The following is a 16,490-nucleotide window of genomic DNA, read 5'->3' on the forward strand; positions in this document are numbered from 1 at the left end:
ATAAAGTTATAATGGAAAACTTTACCATATATGGTAACATCATATTCCATCTGCGGTCTGTATGACAGCAGTCACGGTCAGAGGTAGGCTATAATTACTCAGGTATCTTTTGTGTTTTATTTTAGTACCTTCTAAACTTCAGAAAACATAAAAAAATAAGTATTTAGGAAAAGTCATAGACTAAAAGAGGCTTACAGTTTTTATTTAAACAGAGATATTGGCATTATCAAAAAAAACAGGTCTATCAGACCGTCTAGGCATTTCTGAGATATCACTGCTGACATGTGATGAATTAATGATGTGGATGCTACAAAGAGCCGCACCGCCTGCGTAATGGTCGCGCGTAATGACAGCTGTTCTGGCGCTGTTGGAAAACCTCACAACAAAACATTATTTTTAATAGAAATGACAAGTTGAAGTAGCCTACAAAATGATCATAAATATCTCACTGCAGAGAAGCCACATGGTAGTCAAATTGTGGGAACACTGTGCTGCGGCGCTCTCCAAGGTGCTGATCCTGCTGGTTGGGCTGGGGCTCATGTCTCTCTCTCACCCACAGGCCTATGCACAAGGCACAACACCTTCCCCAATGGCATATCTCCATTCCGACAATTTTGTCAGTGCTGGTATTTCGGAGTTTAATTTGTTTTAGTTAGGCTACATAAAGAACATGTAGGCTATCTGTGGCTTGTCAAAATGTTCTTAATTGCTTTATCGTCACATCACGCAATCTTTGCAAGAGCGGAGCAGCTGCGCACTTCCAATCAAATCAACATGAGGAAAAAAGTCTGCCCACTTCAGCTCTTATGTGCATTTATTTATCACATCCAAATAGTTGTTAAATAGATGCTATATATATGCACATGAGCTGAAGTGCGCAGACTTTTTCCTCCTCTTTTTCATCACGCAATCACACAATGTCGTGAATTTGCAGCAGGCTGAGGAAGCAGAGAAATGGACAATACGTTTTAATTTTAATTTATAGAAAATACAAGTTGACCCTCTTATGATCCTTTTTTTTGCCATCCAGGAAGCGCTGCATCCTGGCTGTTTCAGCGCAAATCACCAGCAGCGAGCTGGAGGAGGTGCGCACATACTACACACACACACACACACACACACACACACACACACACACAGGATGCTGTTGGACCTAATATCTTTCGCAATGGCGAGACAGATCTCCATTCCGACAATTTTGTCGGAATGCCGGTATTTCGGAGTGCGGACATTTCGGAATGCCGAGGTGTCCCCCTTGCGATGACACGCTACAGGTATATCAGTTTGTTGCGTACATCCTGTCTGTGTTTTGCTGTAATTTTGATGTCTGTAATGCTGTGGTATCTTTTGCGATGACATGTTACATGTATATTTCAGTTTGTGCATTGAATGAATGTAATGAGTGATTGTTTTGATATTTATTGGGGACTACGGATGTAAATTAGCATTAGCTAACACCGGCATATTTACATGTTTTCGTATATAGAGGCTTCTGTATTTCTGAACATGTCCATTAATGTGCATTGTCCCGTCACAATACACCAATAAAGTAAAGTAAGTAAAGTATTAAACAGACTAGGGCAAGAGTACAGTAACTTTACTATGTCGTTTCCCTGGCATTCAGGCAGGTGTGACAGATGGGCCCCTATGGCAGAAAGGAACTCCGAGTTGGACAATCTACCACATGGCTGGCCCTCAGCAAACACAGTCAGACCATCATCAGGCAGGGAACCCACACAAACCATTGAAGTAACGGTCTTCTCAGGGGAGACAGTCTCCAGAGTTTTTTCCTGTTCCCCCTGGGCGGCTTCTCTGGAATGATAGGATTTTAGAATGTTAATGTGGCACAATCGTGTCTTCCTCCTTCGCTCAGGTGTGTGAATGACAGTCTGTTTCGGATATTTTACGGTCTATCACATATGGCCCTGAAAACCGAGCAGTGAGAGAAGAACGAGGCATTGGCAGTAGAACCAGGACTTTATCACCGGGCTGGAACTGCCGTTCAACTGCTTTATTGTCGAACGGCTCCTTAATGCTCCTCTGGGAAGAGGCAAGAGCTTCCTTTGCCAGGGAAGAGGCATGCTGCAACCGCTCCTTGCACTTGGAAACAAAAGCCAACACATTATTTTGTGGAGAGGAATGACACATGAACTGCTCCTTTAACACTTTAAGCGGGCCACGCACATTATGACCGAACATTAGTTCAGCTGGACTGAACTTGAGGGATTCTTGCTTTGCATCACGTATAGCAAAAAGAACAAAAGGAACACCCTCATCCCAGTCTTTGCCTGTATCTTGGCAGTACTTTCTGAGCATGGACTTCAAAGTTTGGTGCCAGCGTTCAAGTGCACCTTGTGACTCTGGATGATAAGCACTAGACACTGAATGAGAGATACCCAAGGACTTCAGGGTCTGCTGGAAAGTTTTAGTAAGGAAATTAGTTCCTTGATCAGTCTGCACAATTTTTGGGAGGCCAAAAGTGGTGAAGAATTTGGTCAGAGCCTTAGTGATGGCTGGGGCTGTGATTTTCCGCAGGGGAATGGCCTCTGGAAAACGGGTGGCAACACACATGACAGTCAGGAGAAACTGATTTCCAAACTTTGTCTTGGGTAGAGGTCCAACACAATCCACAATTACATGTTCAAAAGGCTCCCCGACAGCAGGAATGGGACGGGACGCAGAGGGGCAGGCGGCACTAGCTGATTTGGTTTTCCCACAATCTGGCAGGTGCAGCAAGTCTTACAGAACCGCACCACATCAGCCCTCATGCCTGGCCAGAAGAAGTGTTTTAGGATCCGATCATAGGTTTTAGTGACACCTAGATGACCAGACCAAACATGTTCATGTGCTAGCTCTAGTACATGCTGCCGGCCACCAACTGGAGCAACAATCTGCTGAACGGTGGCCCAGTCCCCATCTGCATCATCTGCAGCTTCACCTGCTCTTGAAATCCACTTGCGCATCAACACATCATTTTCTACAAAGAAAGACTGCCGTATACTGCTCCTACTGGCAGTGGCGCTGGAAGTACTTTTTGGTAGGGGGTGCTGCAAGGAAGGGGCTCTCGGTGCTGCCTGCAAGGGCAACGGTGAAGAAAATTTGACGTTTTTTGGACTTTCATCCATATTTAGAAGAATATTTAATTTTAAATTAACATTAGGATTATACTGTTGTGATGTCATTATTCAGTATCTTCTCCTTTTCTCACTCACTTTCATGTAAGCACCTGCTCTCCCTTTAGTCGTTTTACACTACAACAGACAGCAACACAGGCATAAACACTGAACTTATTATTATTATGGAAAACCAGATTATGATGAAAATCAAACACTTGTGAAGAGAGAGCATATGAAATAAGATTAGAGCTGGGAAGCACAAACTGTTTTTTAATGCATTTTGTTGGTCGTATAAACACAAGACAGCCAAATCCAACAATTTCAAAAATCCCATCTCTTGCCACCAGGGGGTGCTGCAGCACCCTCAGCACCCACCTTCCAGCTCCCTTGCCTACTGGTGTCTTCACCAATTGCAGCAAAACATTTGGCCAAAGATGGATCATCTTTTTGAGCACTGATGAGGGCCTCACGTGTCAGTGGCAGTGTTACCTCAGAAGAAATGGTAGGCTCTGTTACATCATCGGACTCCTTTGAAGTGCAGCTCCCCAACTCCCCACCAGATGGCAGTTTTTCTTCAGACAGGACAGAGGGAAACAGAGAGTCAGACAATAAATCAACATCTTGAGCTAGTTTTCTTGCTTGAGCTCTGGTCAGCACACTGACTGCAAACACATCAGGATGACGCTTGGCTAGCTCATCATGGGCAGATTCTTGAATAGGTTAACACGTCCAGCTACCCCTCCGGGGAGGCGATATTGATAATCTCCTGTTGAGACGTGAACTTTTTTGGATTTACACACTGGACACTGTATCTCCTGGAGGTCTAAATGAGGAGATGGACATTCGCCCCTTCTTATGAAGCAGATATGTGATTAATGTGTGTTATCAGATGTTGATTCCAGTGTGCCCCTTTTTATAGTGTGGTTAAAAAAGTGTTGTGGTTTGTGTGTATATATATACATTGCTAGTTAATTGTTATGTATTATTATGTATATATGGTCTGTTGCTTTACACTTTTGTTCTTGCACCTTTACATAGGTTGAGTCGCCTTAATCACACTACAAGAAACGTACCGCTGTATTGATTTTTCTTCACTCATGTGATGACAGATATACTTGACTATACTGTTGATTTTCTCTTTGTTGTATGACATATGGAGTCTATGACTTTCACTCCTTTGACTGATTGTTATTATACACAGCTGCGTTGTTCAATCATGTGACCTCTTTTCTATCAGGTGACTACTGTATTTAAGATGGCGTCTCACCTCTGCTTAACTGTCTGACGAAGAGCTGTTTGGCTCGAAACGTTACCACTGCACTTGGTGCAATAAAGCTATCAAAAAGGAGTCCTTTTAGTGTGCGAGCGATTTTTTCATTTGTTTCACTGTTATATTTTTTCGTCTCAGCACCTACCCGAAGTCTCGGTCCTTGGATGTGCATGTTTTCATCTATTTCAGATTCTTGAATAGGAACATCAACAACCATAGGAGAAGGATCAACTTTACCTCCAGCTATGTCGTTTCCCATGATGATGTCAAAACCAGCGATTGGAAAACGAGCGGACCGCTACTGGGAAAAAACCAGTAACCAAGTTGGACTTTACATGGATGCGGTGAAGAGGAACTGGCATGAAACCCATTTCGATACCTCTCACTAGAGCACTTGCTTCACAGGCAGATGCAGCACTCAGCGGCAGGACACTGGACAAGATGAACCACCGGTGTCCCGTAACACCGTGACTGGATGCTGATCCTCCGGCTTTCCTGACAGAGACACAAAACCATTAGAGGTGAAAGGTTTAAAACACTCATCAGGTTCAGGAAATTTTTGGTTGGTGGACTGGCCACTTGGAGATGCCGTCTTGATCAGCCCCACCCCCTTTGGCTTCTGTAGAGGCGGGCCCGCTGCTCCTTGTTTACTTTTGAATGCCATACACTCTCTCACTATGCAGGCTTGTGACAGAAAAAACACTGCTTCTCAAACTTGAGACTTGCTGAAGGCAGAGTGGGCGGAGTCACACGCATGTCACCAGCACGTTGTGAAAACCCACGAGAGGAAACGTCAGGCTTAGTGAACACAGCTTTATGGGTAAGGGCAAACTCGTCTGCCAAAACAGCTGCCTGCTGCAAATTAGTTACTTTCTGTTCATTCAAGTAAACAACAGTACGCTCAGGCAGACAGTATTTAAATTCCTCCAGCAGCATAAGCTCACGCACCGCAGCAAGGCCATTCACTTTACAGGCTAAGCACCAACGGTCGTACAAGGTGCTCTTCTCCTTGGCAAACTCCACATATGTCTGCCCTGCATTTCTTTTAAGACTCCTGAAACGCTGCCTGTAAGCTTCCGGCACCAGCTCATACACATTTTTTACCTTCTCATACACAAGGCTGTCCTCCATAGGTAGAGAGGAACAGACCTCCTGGGCCTTGCACTGCAGTAGTATTGCCCATACATCCTGTAGCCACTGCAGAGCAGCAGCAATGCGTTCAAATGAACCAAAATAAGATTCCACCTCCGTCTCTCTGAACACAGGCACCAGGGAAACATGTTTACTCACGTCAAAGGTGGCTGAACCTGACGGGGACCGCACCGTTACACTGGAGGCTACAGGGGGGACCTGCCGCTGTAATTCAAGCTCCCGCAGCCTGACTGTGGTGTCTGCCTCCAACTTTTTCAGTTCCAACTCCCTCCGGAGCTGAAACTCCCGGTCTTTTTCCTGCCTCTCCATCTGGAGACGAGCTAGGCGGATTTTCTTCTGGGCGTATAATTGGGCATCAGGTGTGGTCTTGCCTGAGGAAAGTGGGTCATACTTTGGCAATGTGAAAGGCTCCCCTCCCACCTCAACATGCTCACCTCCTGCCCCTGGAGTAACTTGTTTTACCACCTCTTCCACCTGAGAAGGACCCTCACCAGCGTCGTCAAGGACAGGCTGAACAGGATGTGCCATCGGATGGGTTAAGGCTTGTGATGTAAAAACATCCTTTTCCACTAATGCCTTCAACAGAGCTTTTAGGTCCGCCTTGAACAGTGCCCTAGAAACAGTAATCTCAAAATGGCCAGCAATTTCATATAAGTCGGCTTTCCTACAGCCATCTAGCTCAACCAATGTAGGGTTGGCTATAAACGCTGACAGGTTAAATGACATACTAGAAACAATCCACCAAGCAGTAACAGTCAATATTAACAAGTGTGCCTAAACACAAAACACACGTAGCTCACCAAACAGATGGCCCACAACTCACCTCTACCTGTGGTGCTGATTGTAGTGAGTACTACAGCTGATGTTCCACAATGAAATCAAGTCACCCTTCAAACCAACCACCTCAGCCCCCACTTCTAATAGTCTTCAGGGCTTGCCGGGCTCGAGGCGATGCAGGCCCCCTCCCCAGGATTCGCCCCACCAAATCTGCTGAGGCAGTAGTTATCCCTTATTTATCCCCTTGGGGAAATTCATCCTCTGCATTTGACTCATCCTCTACTAGGAACCTTCCTAGAACTAGGAGCAGTGGGCAGCCACTGTGCAGCGCCCGGGGACCAACTCCAGTTATTTTGCCAGTACCAATTGGTCAGGGGCACTGACAGGAGTATTAACCCCTAACATACATCTCTTTCTTTGATTGTGGGAGGAAACCGGAGCACCCGGAGAAAACCCACACGGACACGGGAAGAACATGCAAACTCCACACAGAAAGCCACTGAGCCACCCATGCCGTCCCATAAATAAAGGATAACTTAACTTAACTTAACTTTTAACTTAGTTAAAACAAGAAGGTGACAATGGAACAATAAAAAATAATACTCACCACACAGAGCACCTGAGCACAAACCAATAAACACAAGATTACTTGCAAAAAATCTCAAAGTTCCTTTGTCAGGATCTCGGACGAGCCCTCATATATGTGACGTACCCAGTTTTACCAGGGGAGAAAGGATGCATGTGTGATAACACAACAAACCGGGGGACAAAGGAGACAGGAGATAAATTACAATACTCAAGGTTTTTATTACCAAAATAAAGTTAAATGAAAAGGATCAAATCGGACGGACCAACACAGGACTGCTTCCTGAAACAAAGGAAGAGTGATTAATAAACATAAAAGCTGAGGTTAACCAAATAAAGCAACCACACTCTCAAAAGAGAGTCAACAGGCGCCCACTCTCAAACTGAGAGTCACACTCTCTAGAACAGTTGAAAAGCTTTCTTTTGACCGACCCCGGTCCACAAGTGCTAAGCACCAAACACAGCACACGAAGCTGTCAGATGGCCCACTGGGACTGTCTGTCTGCCTTCTCCAGGGTTTTGTGCTGTTGCCTCTCAATTAGGTGCAGTGAGTGCACCTGTGCACACCTGCACAGCTGCCACAGCAAGGGGGGAGGGAGAGCCTGGAGAGGAGCAATTAAGCAAAGACACGTAACAGCGCTCCTGAGATGTTGCGTTACAGGGCTTGGAAATTGGGTGTGTGAGGTCACAGTGACCTTGAACTTTGACCACCAAAATGTAATCAGTTAATCCTTGAGTCCAAGTCGATGTTTCAGACAAGTTTGATTAAATTCCGTCATGGCATCCGTGAGATATCGCGTTAACAAGCTTGAAAATGGCGTTCGAGCAGTCACAGTGACCTTGACCTTTGACCACCAAAATCTAATCAGATCATCCTTGAGTCTAAGTCTATGTTTGAGGCAAATTTGATGCAATTCCGTCAAGGCGTTCCTCAGATATCGCGTTAACGAACATCAGACGGACGGACGGACGGACATATGGACGGACGTACGGACGGACAACCCAGATCCATAATGCCTCCGGCGTGGCTATCGCCGGCGGAGGCATAAAAAAGTCCAAACTTCTCAGAGAGAGTCGGTATTCACTAACGCCTTCATATCTCAGGCTCTGAAGCACATAGAAACATAAAATAAAAAGCATTTGAGAGCTTAACCCTCTGGCTTTTCGTATTATATTTGCCCTAATGTTTATTAAAACAATTTTTTATCTTTAACCCCAAAAAATAAAAAGATCCTAATGCATTTTAAGAAATGTTAATAAAGATTATGGCAAATGTAACCCTTCAAAATAAAAAGCTACGGGTTTAAGCTCTCAAATGCTTTTTATTTCATGTTGATAGCTAATATATAGGCTGAGGAAATATGTTCTGTTGAACCCTTGACAATTACTGCAGCAAGAGTAACGTTAGCGATCTCTGTTTTGCAGTCGTCGTGAAGACAGTGAAAAGCCCCGTTATCTAACAACCACAACGGCAGTGAAACAACTTATCCAACTAACGCTAGCTAATTAAATAACATTACCTGATGTTGTAGAAGTCGATGCCTCTCTCAAGTTCCGTCATCATCGTCCTCCAAGACTTCAGCTAACGTTACAGCTGAGGAGGTGCTGTTAACGTTACCTGCGGTGCAGTGTCTGCTTCATTCACCCTCAGCCTATCTAAGACGTTACAGTCTTCAGCATTTAGCTAAATATATTGTGTTTGACCATGCTTCCTCAAGTTTGAGGTGTTTCCCTGGCCAGCTTTGCAATTCACATCACAAATGTTGCAACCAGTGTTGTCTGAGTCTATCTTGGTAAAGTGTAGCCACATTTTTGGACCGCTTTCGTTTGTTGATGTTTGCTTTCAGGTGTGTGACGTACTGACGTAACGCGCTCTCGCGTGTTGCCTTAAGGTTCCGTCGGAATTTCTATTTTACCCACTCTCTTTCTATTACTCAGATGCGTTCAAGTACCGAAATGTGGTACCATTGGTTTTCATGTGAACTGGTACTCGGTACCGCCCCATTTCGGTCGGTGCCTGTAAAAGTACCGAGTTCGGTACCCATCCCTACTGGCAATACGTTTTTGTTGTCGATCATGTGTTCATCAACTCTGGAAACAGAAGTGATCCCGCTGCATGAGATTACAGCTCCTGTTGTTGTGAAGGCTCTGACCAAGTTTTTTTCATTGTTTGGTCTCCCAAAAGTGTTTCAAACCGATCAAGGTTCAAACTTTATGTCCAGTGTGTTTGCTCAAGTCTTGAAACAGCTGGACATAAAACACTGTCATTCCAGCGCTTATCATCCCGAAACTCAAGGCACACTTGGGCGTTTTCACCAGACATTAAAATCCATGCTGCGCATTGTCTGGAATTTGAAAAAGACTGGGATGATCATGTTTATCTGATGATGTTTGCAGTGCGGGAGGTCGTGCAGGAGTCACTTGGGTTTATTGTGCTGACTTACTTTTTGCCCATTCGGTCCGCGGTCCTTTAAAGCTTCTGAAGGAGAAATGGTTGCAGGAGGACACTAAACAAAATGTGTCGGATTTTGTCAGCAGCTTTCGCTTCAGGTTGCGACGGGCATGCGAGTTGGCTATGGAGAACCTTAACACGGCACAAATGAAAATGAAAGGGTGGTTTGACAGAATAGCAAAAAGCAGGGAGTTTTTCGCCGGGGATAAAGTTTTGGTGTTATTGCCAATTCCTGGGTCTAGCCTGCAAGCTCGTTATAGTGGCCCTTATCAAGTTGAAAGGAAAATGGGTGAAAGGGATTACCTTATTGCCACTCCTGATCGCAAGCATAGAAGTCGTTTGTGCCATGTAAACATGTTGAAGCAGTACTGTGACAGAGAGACTGTGAATCCTCAGCCTGAGGAACTGTCCAGTGCTGAAACGTCAAAATCCGTCTTGACCACAGTGGTGCTGTCCACTGCTGAAGTGGATGAGGGCGGGTTGTCAGTGGCTGTAACACACGGTAAATTGTCAAACTCAGAGGCGTTGCAGTCCCTTGACTTCTGTTTGTCTCACCTGACTGAGTCTCAGTATGTAGATTTGATTCAGTTAGTTGAGGCAAATAGGTCCTTGTTTTCTGACCTGCCGACACAGACGTGCCTTTTGAAACACAACATTGATGTGGGTGGTACAAAGTCTATTAAACAGCATCCATATCGTGTTAATCCAGAGAAGCGGCACCATTTTAAGAAACAGGTGGATTATATGCTGCAGCATGACATAGTTGAGCCCAGCTGTAGTCCATGGAGCTCTCCTTGTCTGTTGTAAAAGTAAATGGTGAGGATCGTTTTTGCACTGATTTTCGAAAGGTTAATGATGTAACCATTGCTGACAGTTATCCTCTCCCACGGATGGAGGATTGCGTCGATCATGTCGGTTGTGCTACTTTTGTCTCCAAACTGGACCTTTTGAAAGGCTATTGGCAAGTTCCTTTAACTGAACGGGCAAAGGAAATCTCTGCATTAGTTACACCTGATGATTTCCTGCAGTACACTGTAATGGCCTTCGGTATGCACAACACACCGGCTACTTTCCAGTGCTGGGTTAATGTAGTTTTGTCTGGTTTGTCTTTTTGTGAAGCCTATCTTGATGATCTGGTTGTGTGCTCTCGGTCATGGACAGAGCATATTGATCATTTGAGAGAGGTATTCAAGCGTCTTGCTGATGCAAACCTGACGATTAACCTCTGCAAGTGTGAATTTGGCCAAGCCACAGTCACATATCTTGGGAAACTGGTCGGTCGGGGTTGCATGCATACTATTCATTCTAAAGTGGAGGCTATTTTTGCATTTCCAGCTCCCACCTCTAGGACTGAATTCCGTTGTTATTTGGCAATGGTGGGGTATTATAGAGGATTCTGTAACAACTTTTCTTCAGTGGCTGCACCTCTGACCAATATGTTGAATCCAAAGGTCAGTTTTAAGGACTGAGGGTTGTTAAACAGCTTTCAACCAGACTAAAAGTGTGCTCTTGAGGGCACCCGTGTTGCAGCGCCGGATTTTGACAGGCTGTTCAAATTGGCTGTGGACGCCAGTGATAGTGGCGTTGGTAGGGTCTGATGGTGTGGATGTGGAACATCCCATTTGTTACTTTTCTAAAAAGTTCAAACCATATCAGAAATTGTATTCCACCATCGAAAAAGAAGCTCTGGCCTTGATTTTGGCTTTGGACCATTTTGCCTCGAGCGTTCCTCTAATCGTGTACACCGACCATAATCCTCTGGGTTTTTGCACCGGATGCGAAATAAAAACAGGCGGTTAATGAATTGGAGTCTCGAGCTACAAGGCTACAATTTGAAAATTCAGCATATCCGTGGCAAGGATAATGTTTTGGCTGATGCATTGTCGCGCCAGTAATTTGTTTATCTGAATTATGTTTTCTGTGGTGGCGTTTTCAGAAACCATGATTCCGTAACTTAGGGTGGGGGTGTTATGCGCTCCCCCCTTATTGTATGTTTCTTACTCCTAACATTATTCTCTCTCTGCTCCACTTAGTTGTCCTGCCTCTGGTTGCTAAGCTGATCCCACTCTGCTGCTCATGCCTGGCTCAGCTGATCCTCCTCTCCATTCCAGTGGCATTGCTTATGCCTGGACTCAACTGATCCTCATCTGTTGATCATAGATCTCACATTCATAAGTAGTGGCAGCTTCAGTCATTCTCTCTCCCCTCTCTCATCTCAACACACCTACATGCTGGTGGCAGCAGCCATGTATCTGGTTTGTTTTGTTACTTTGATTTGCTTTCTTTGATTTATCCTTTCTTTACTTTGGGAAAGGTGGGTACAGTAGTTTAGTTTTCGCAGCTTTGTTTCTATAGTTTAGTTTGTTATGTTTTGTTTTTAGGGTGGTGCCTGGTCCACCGGCCGTGTGTCGGCCAGTGTGTGCCCGCTCTTTTGTTCTGTTTGGCCATCCCACCTGACCCCTTTGTTGTTTTTTCTAGAGTCAACTTTTGAGTTGAAAAATAAAAAAACTTTTTTTTTTGGCAAACTTGTTTCTTGACTCCTTCTTTTATATGTTATTGGTCTCCAAGCGAGCCTTTTCAAAGGTGGTCGTAACACTGACGAAAGAAATGTGGGGTTTCTGCTGTAAAGTACATGTAGATATGATGATGATATGATTTCACAAGTAATTTTATTAAAGAAAATGCATATACATGTATATTTGTTGTGGGTGATATGAATGCTGACATTTCAGATAACAACTCCCTATTTGGTCAACACTCAATCCAATTCTGTCAAGATAGCAAGCTGGTTCTTTCCAGTAAAGCGTTGCTGCCAGTAGAAAGCTATACATATACCAGTGAAGCATGGGATACAACAACTTGGCTGGATCACTGGATATGTACAGCTGATGCTCATGATTGTCTGGAGTGTGTTGAGATCCTGTATGGTTTGGCCATAGACCATATACCAGTCTCTATGTTATTAAATTATGAGCCTAGAGAGCCTTTAGTTATAAAAAAAACCATGAACAAGGTGCGATTAGATTGGTCAAAGTGTACAGAAGATGACCTCTGGCACTATAACTCTGACTGATAAGAGCCTAAGCAATATTGATATACCACATGATGCTGTTTTATGTGGCAACATTAACTGTAAGAACCAAAATCACAATAATGACCTATGCAAAATGTATGACAAAATTGTGGATTGCCTCAACGATGGCAGTAAATCATTCCAACAAAAAAGGCATAAACAAAATAACTTCAGCCCAGGATGGAATGAATATGTGTCTCCATCTAGAGGCCAAATAAGCTTTTAAGAACTGGGTTTTATCTGGAAAGGCCAGGTTTGGCCCAGAGGGTGAATATAAGAAACAAGCTAATGCTAGATTTAAATTTGCTGTACACTTTATCAAAATAAATAAGCAGGCCATGAGGGCTAACTCCATGGCCAAAAAGCTGCAGCAGAATAATGTATATGAATTCTGGAAGGAAGAAGGTCATGGATAAAAGTAAGTCTGCTGAACACAGGGCTTTAAGGTTTATTGCAAACTGTAAAAATCTAACTCACCACTGTGTTCTCTATCAGAAAGTGGCTTGGCCATCCCTGACTCTACGTAGGCTGAGTCACTGCTATCTTTTTATTTATAATGCTATATTGAAACAACTCCCAATTTATTTGTGTACATACCCAGCAGACAATTACCATTTACACTCACAAAATGCAAACCTGACCTGAAGAAGAGCCTGTGCAATGCAAACCTGACCTGACTTGACGAAGAGCCTGTGAGGGATCAAAACGTAATTTTTAATGTAAAATAAATCAGAAATATATTGGGAGCTACCAACAGTGTCACGAGTCTTCCTGAATCTCATGAAGTAACTTTTTTGACTCAGCACCTTGAAAAGAGATGTGCATGTGTAGACTTTAACTTATCTGGACTCTTTGAGCATGCCATCATTTTTAATGATCACCGTAACCTGCATCTACCCCGCATCGGCAACTGGAAGAGGTACACTGATGACATTGTCGTTGTTTGGAAAGGATCTGAATCACAACTGAAGGAGTTCCATGACTTTATTGACACTAAAGGCCCACACGCACAGAGAGCAAATCTTGATGCGCGTCATTTGACGCGTGTCAAGATCTGCCCCTATAGCGCACTGCAAGTATCAGATCTGAAATGTATACACCACAGAATGACAGAACCATCACTATTTGGGGGAAAAGGCCACTAATTTATATGTAATTAGGCACAATTGACTGATTTAAAAAAAGTTGTTATACCGTAACAGGTGAGCCCCTGTCATAAGCCTCTTCTAAACATGAACTGCGGATTAAAACTGTAGAATCAGGTCCGAATATCTGCCGCAGTTACCCTGCTAGACATGACTCAATAAACTGCTTAATCACTTTCTAAACATGGGGAGAAGCTCCGGCGCGGTTTGGAACACAGTGCTGCTGCCTACTGCAGAGGAAAGGTAGGCTACAAAATAGGCTACAATTCTCTCCTCTGGATCAATATGTTTCGAATGCATTTATTCCTCTAGTATTCTTCTCAGAGATCGACTTTGCAGCGGGAAATATAGCCTTTTGTTCGGCACGTCATTCTGGACAAGCTTGGGATAGAGGATCATCCTACCTGTCTGTCGGTCTGGGTTACATGCTGCCACTCCGACGTGCTGCCACTCCGACGTTCTGCCACTCCGAAATATCGGCACTCAGAAACGGGGTCTATATTCCCCATTTTTCACTAACCTCTCCCAGCCCCCACACCAAACCTAACCTCCCCCCATGCCTAAACCTAACCTCCCCCAGACCCTAACCCAAAACCTAACCTCTCCCACCCCCACGCCTAAACCTAAGGTCGGCATTGCGGCTTCTAAGGTGAAGCTTAGGTCAGACAGAAGCCATTGTATTCGGCTCTAAAATTAAATTGTCTAAATCGCCCGGTCTCGTCATCAAGATTGGTGACATTCAAATTAATGCCAAAGATAAGTTAAGCTACCTTGGCTGCATTTTAGACAAATGCTTATCAGGTGAGTATATGGCTCTGAAAGTCCTTGGCAAAATTAACATGTATGTCAGGTTTCTGGCCAGGAAAGCTGCCTTTCTCACCAGTCCAGTCCTTCACTCTTTGGCTTCTGCACTTGTTCAGAGTCATTTTGACTATGCTGCCATCTGCTGGTATACTGGTCTCTCTCAGAAACTCAAAAACAAATTACAAACGGCTCAAAACAAGTTGATTCGAGTCATTCTTAAAGTCCATCCACGTACCCACCTGGACCAAGCTCATTTTGACAGTCTTAATTGGCTGACAGTTGAGAAGCGCACTTTATACATCAAGCTGCTGTTCACTTTTAAGATTGTTAAGAATTTTGTTCCTATTTATCTTAAAAGCTACTTTTCTTGTGTGAGTGAGCGTCACCAGTATTCTACGAGAGGCAGTTCTACTGATTTCATCCCTATCAGATTTAGGACCCTGATGGGGAGGAACTCGTTCAAATATAATGCAGCGACTCAATGGAACATGTTACCTTCGTGCTTGAAACTGAGTGAGTCTATCTGCACTTTTAAAAAAGGCTTAAAAAAATGGTTACAAACATACGCACTTTAAACCGTTTTATCCTGTCTTTTTTAGTTCTTGAATTGGTTATTTATTTATGGTATAGCTGGTCTTTTATTTTATTGATTGATATGTTTAGTTCTAGTTTTTATTTTTTTATTTTGGTAAATTATAAACTGAGTTAGTAATTTATCTTTTAATGGAGTTGTATTAGTTTTAAATTATGCTCCCACTTGCACTTCTTTGTTACACGTATTTACGTTGTCTGTCTTGTCTCCATGGGGACCACAATGGAAATAAGCCTTCGGGCTTTGTTGTGTTTTTATCCTCGGTGATATGTTGTCTTATGTCCTGTTTTTATCACCAAATAAAGTCAATCAATCAATCAATCAACGACCGCCAGTCCGAATAATGGAAGTTAACGTTCGGAGTGGCAGGGCTTCGGAAAGGCAGAGGAACCCCGTCGGTCTGCCGTGCAGAGGGGGAGAGAAAAAAGTGTAGCGTATTAATGCCTGCTGTATTTAAACTGCCGTGAGAGTTTGAGGAGCACTACTTATCGAGACAGAGACAGGGATGGAAGTGGGCAGAGAGGGAGGGGGGGAGCTCAGAGGCTTTGGTCGTTGCTGGAACCTCATTTGACGCTCGAAAATTGAAACAGGTTCAGAGTACAGGCGTCAAGGCAGTTTGGCGCGCGTCAGAATGCTCCCTGTGCGTTTGGGGCTTAACAGTCGCCATCTGAAATTCACAATGGAATATGACAGGCAGAAGATGAACTTTTTAGATAGGCTATTCTTGTATACATACAGGGATGCAAACAATCTGGGCTCCAACCTATACCGTACAAGTACGGACAGAAACTCCATTCTCCATGGACATTCCTTCTATCCCATTTCACTCAAAGAGTCTGCCCATCTCTCAGTTCAACTGCATTCGCCGCATCTGTAGTTCCGATGATGACTTTCAAGCCCAGGCTGCTGACATAGAAACTCGTTTCCAACAGAGACAGTATAAACATCAATGGGTCACACATGCACATCACCGGTTTGAAAATGTATCACAAGCAGAGTGTCTCAGCCACACCAGATCCTGAACATCCGAGTTTAGAGTTAATTGTATAATCCAGTATTCACCCGGTGGCAGGGAATTTCAATCTATTATTCAAAAGCACTGGTACATTATAGAATCTGATCCAGCTCTCAAGTCCCTCAACACACCACCCCGGATTGTCTATCAGAGACCACCTAACTTAAGAAACCTGCTTGCCTACCTCCCACCTCTGACCCCACCCCACTTCTTATAGTCTATCCCTCACGGTAACTTAATCATCCACGCACAGGAAAATACTGACATCAACATTTTCTAAATTCATGGCGGGCCACTTAAAAACAGGCCGCAGTTGGCCCGCGGGCCGTAGTTTGGCTACCCCTGAGGTAGGGGGATCACAGCCGACAGAGCAGCTGGACCTGGATGAGGGGGGGTTGCCGCCGGAGTGGGAGTAGCAGCGGGTGTGCTCCGCAAACTGGCTTGGACCGCCTGGATGAGCTGCCCCAATTGCCCATCTATCATCTGCCTGAGGGAGGCACTCTCCTGCC

This window comes from Poromitra crassiceps, assembly GCF_964638095.1.
Source record: "Poromitra crassiceps genome assembly, chromosome: 5".
NCBI lineage: Eukaryota > Metazoa > Chordata > Actinopteri > Beryciformes > Melamphaidae > Poromitra > Poromitra crassiceps.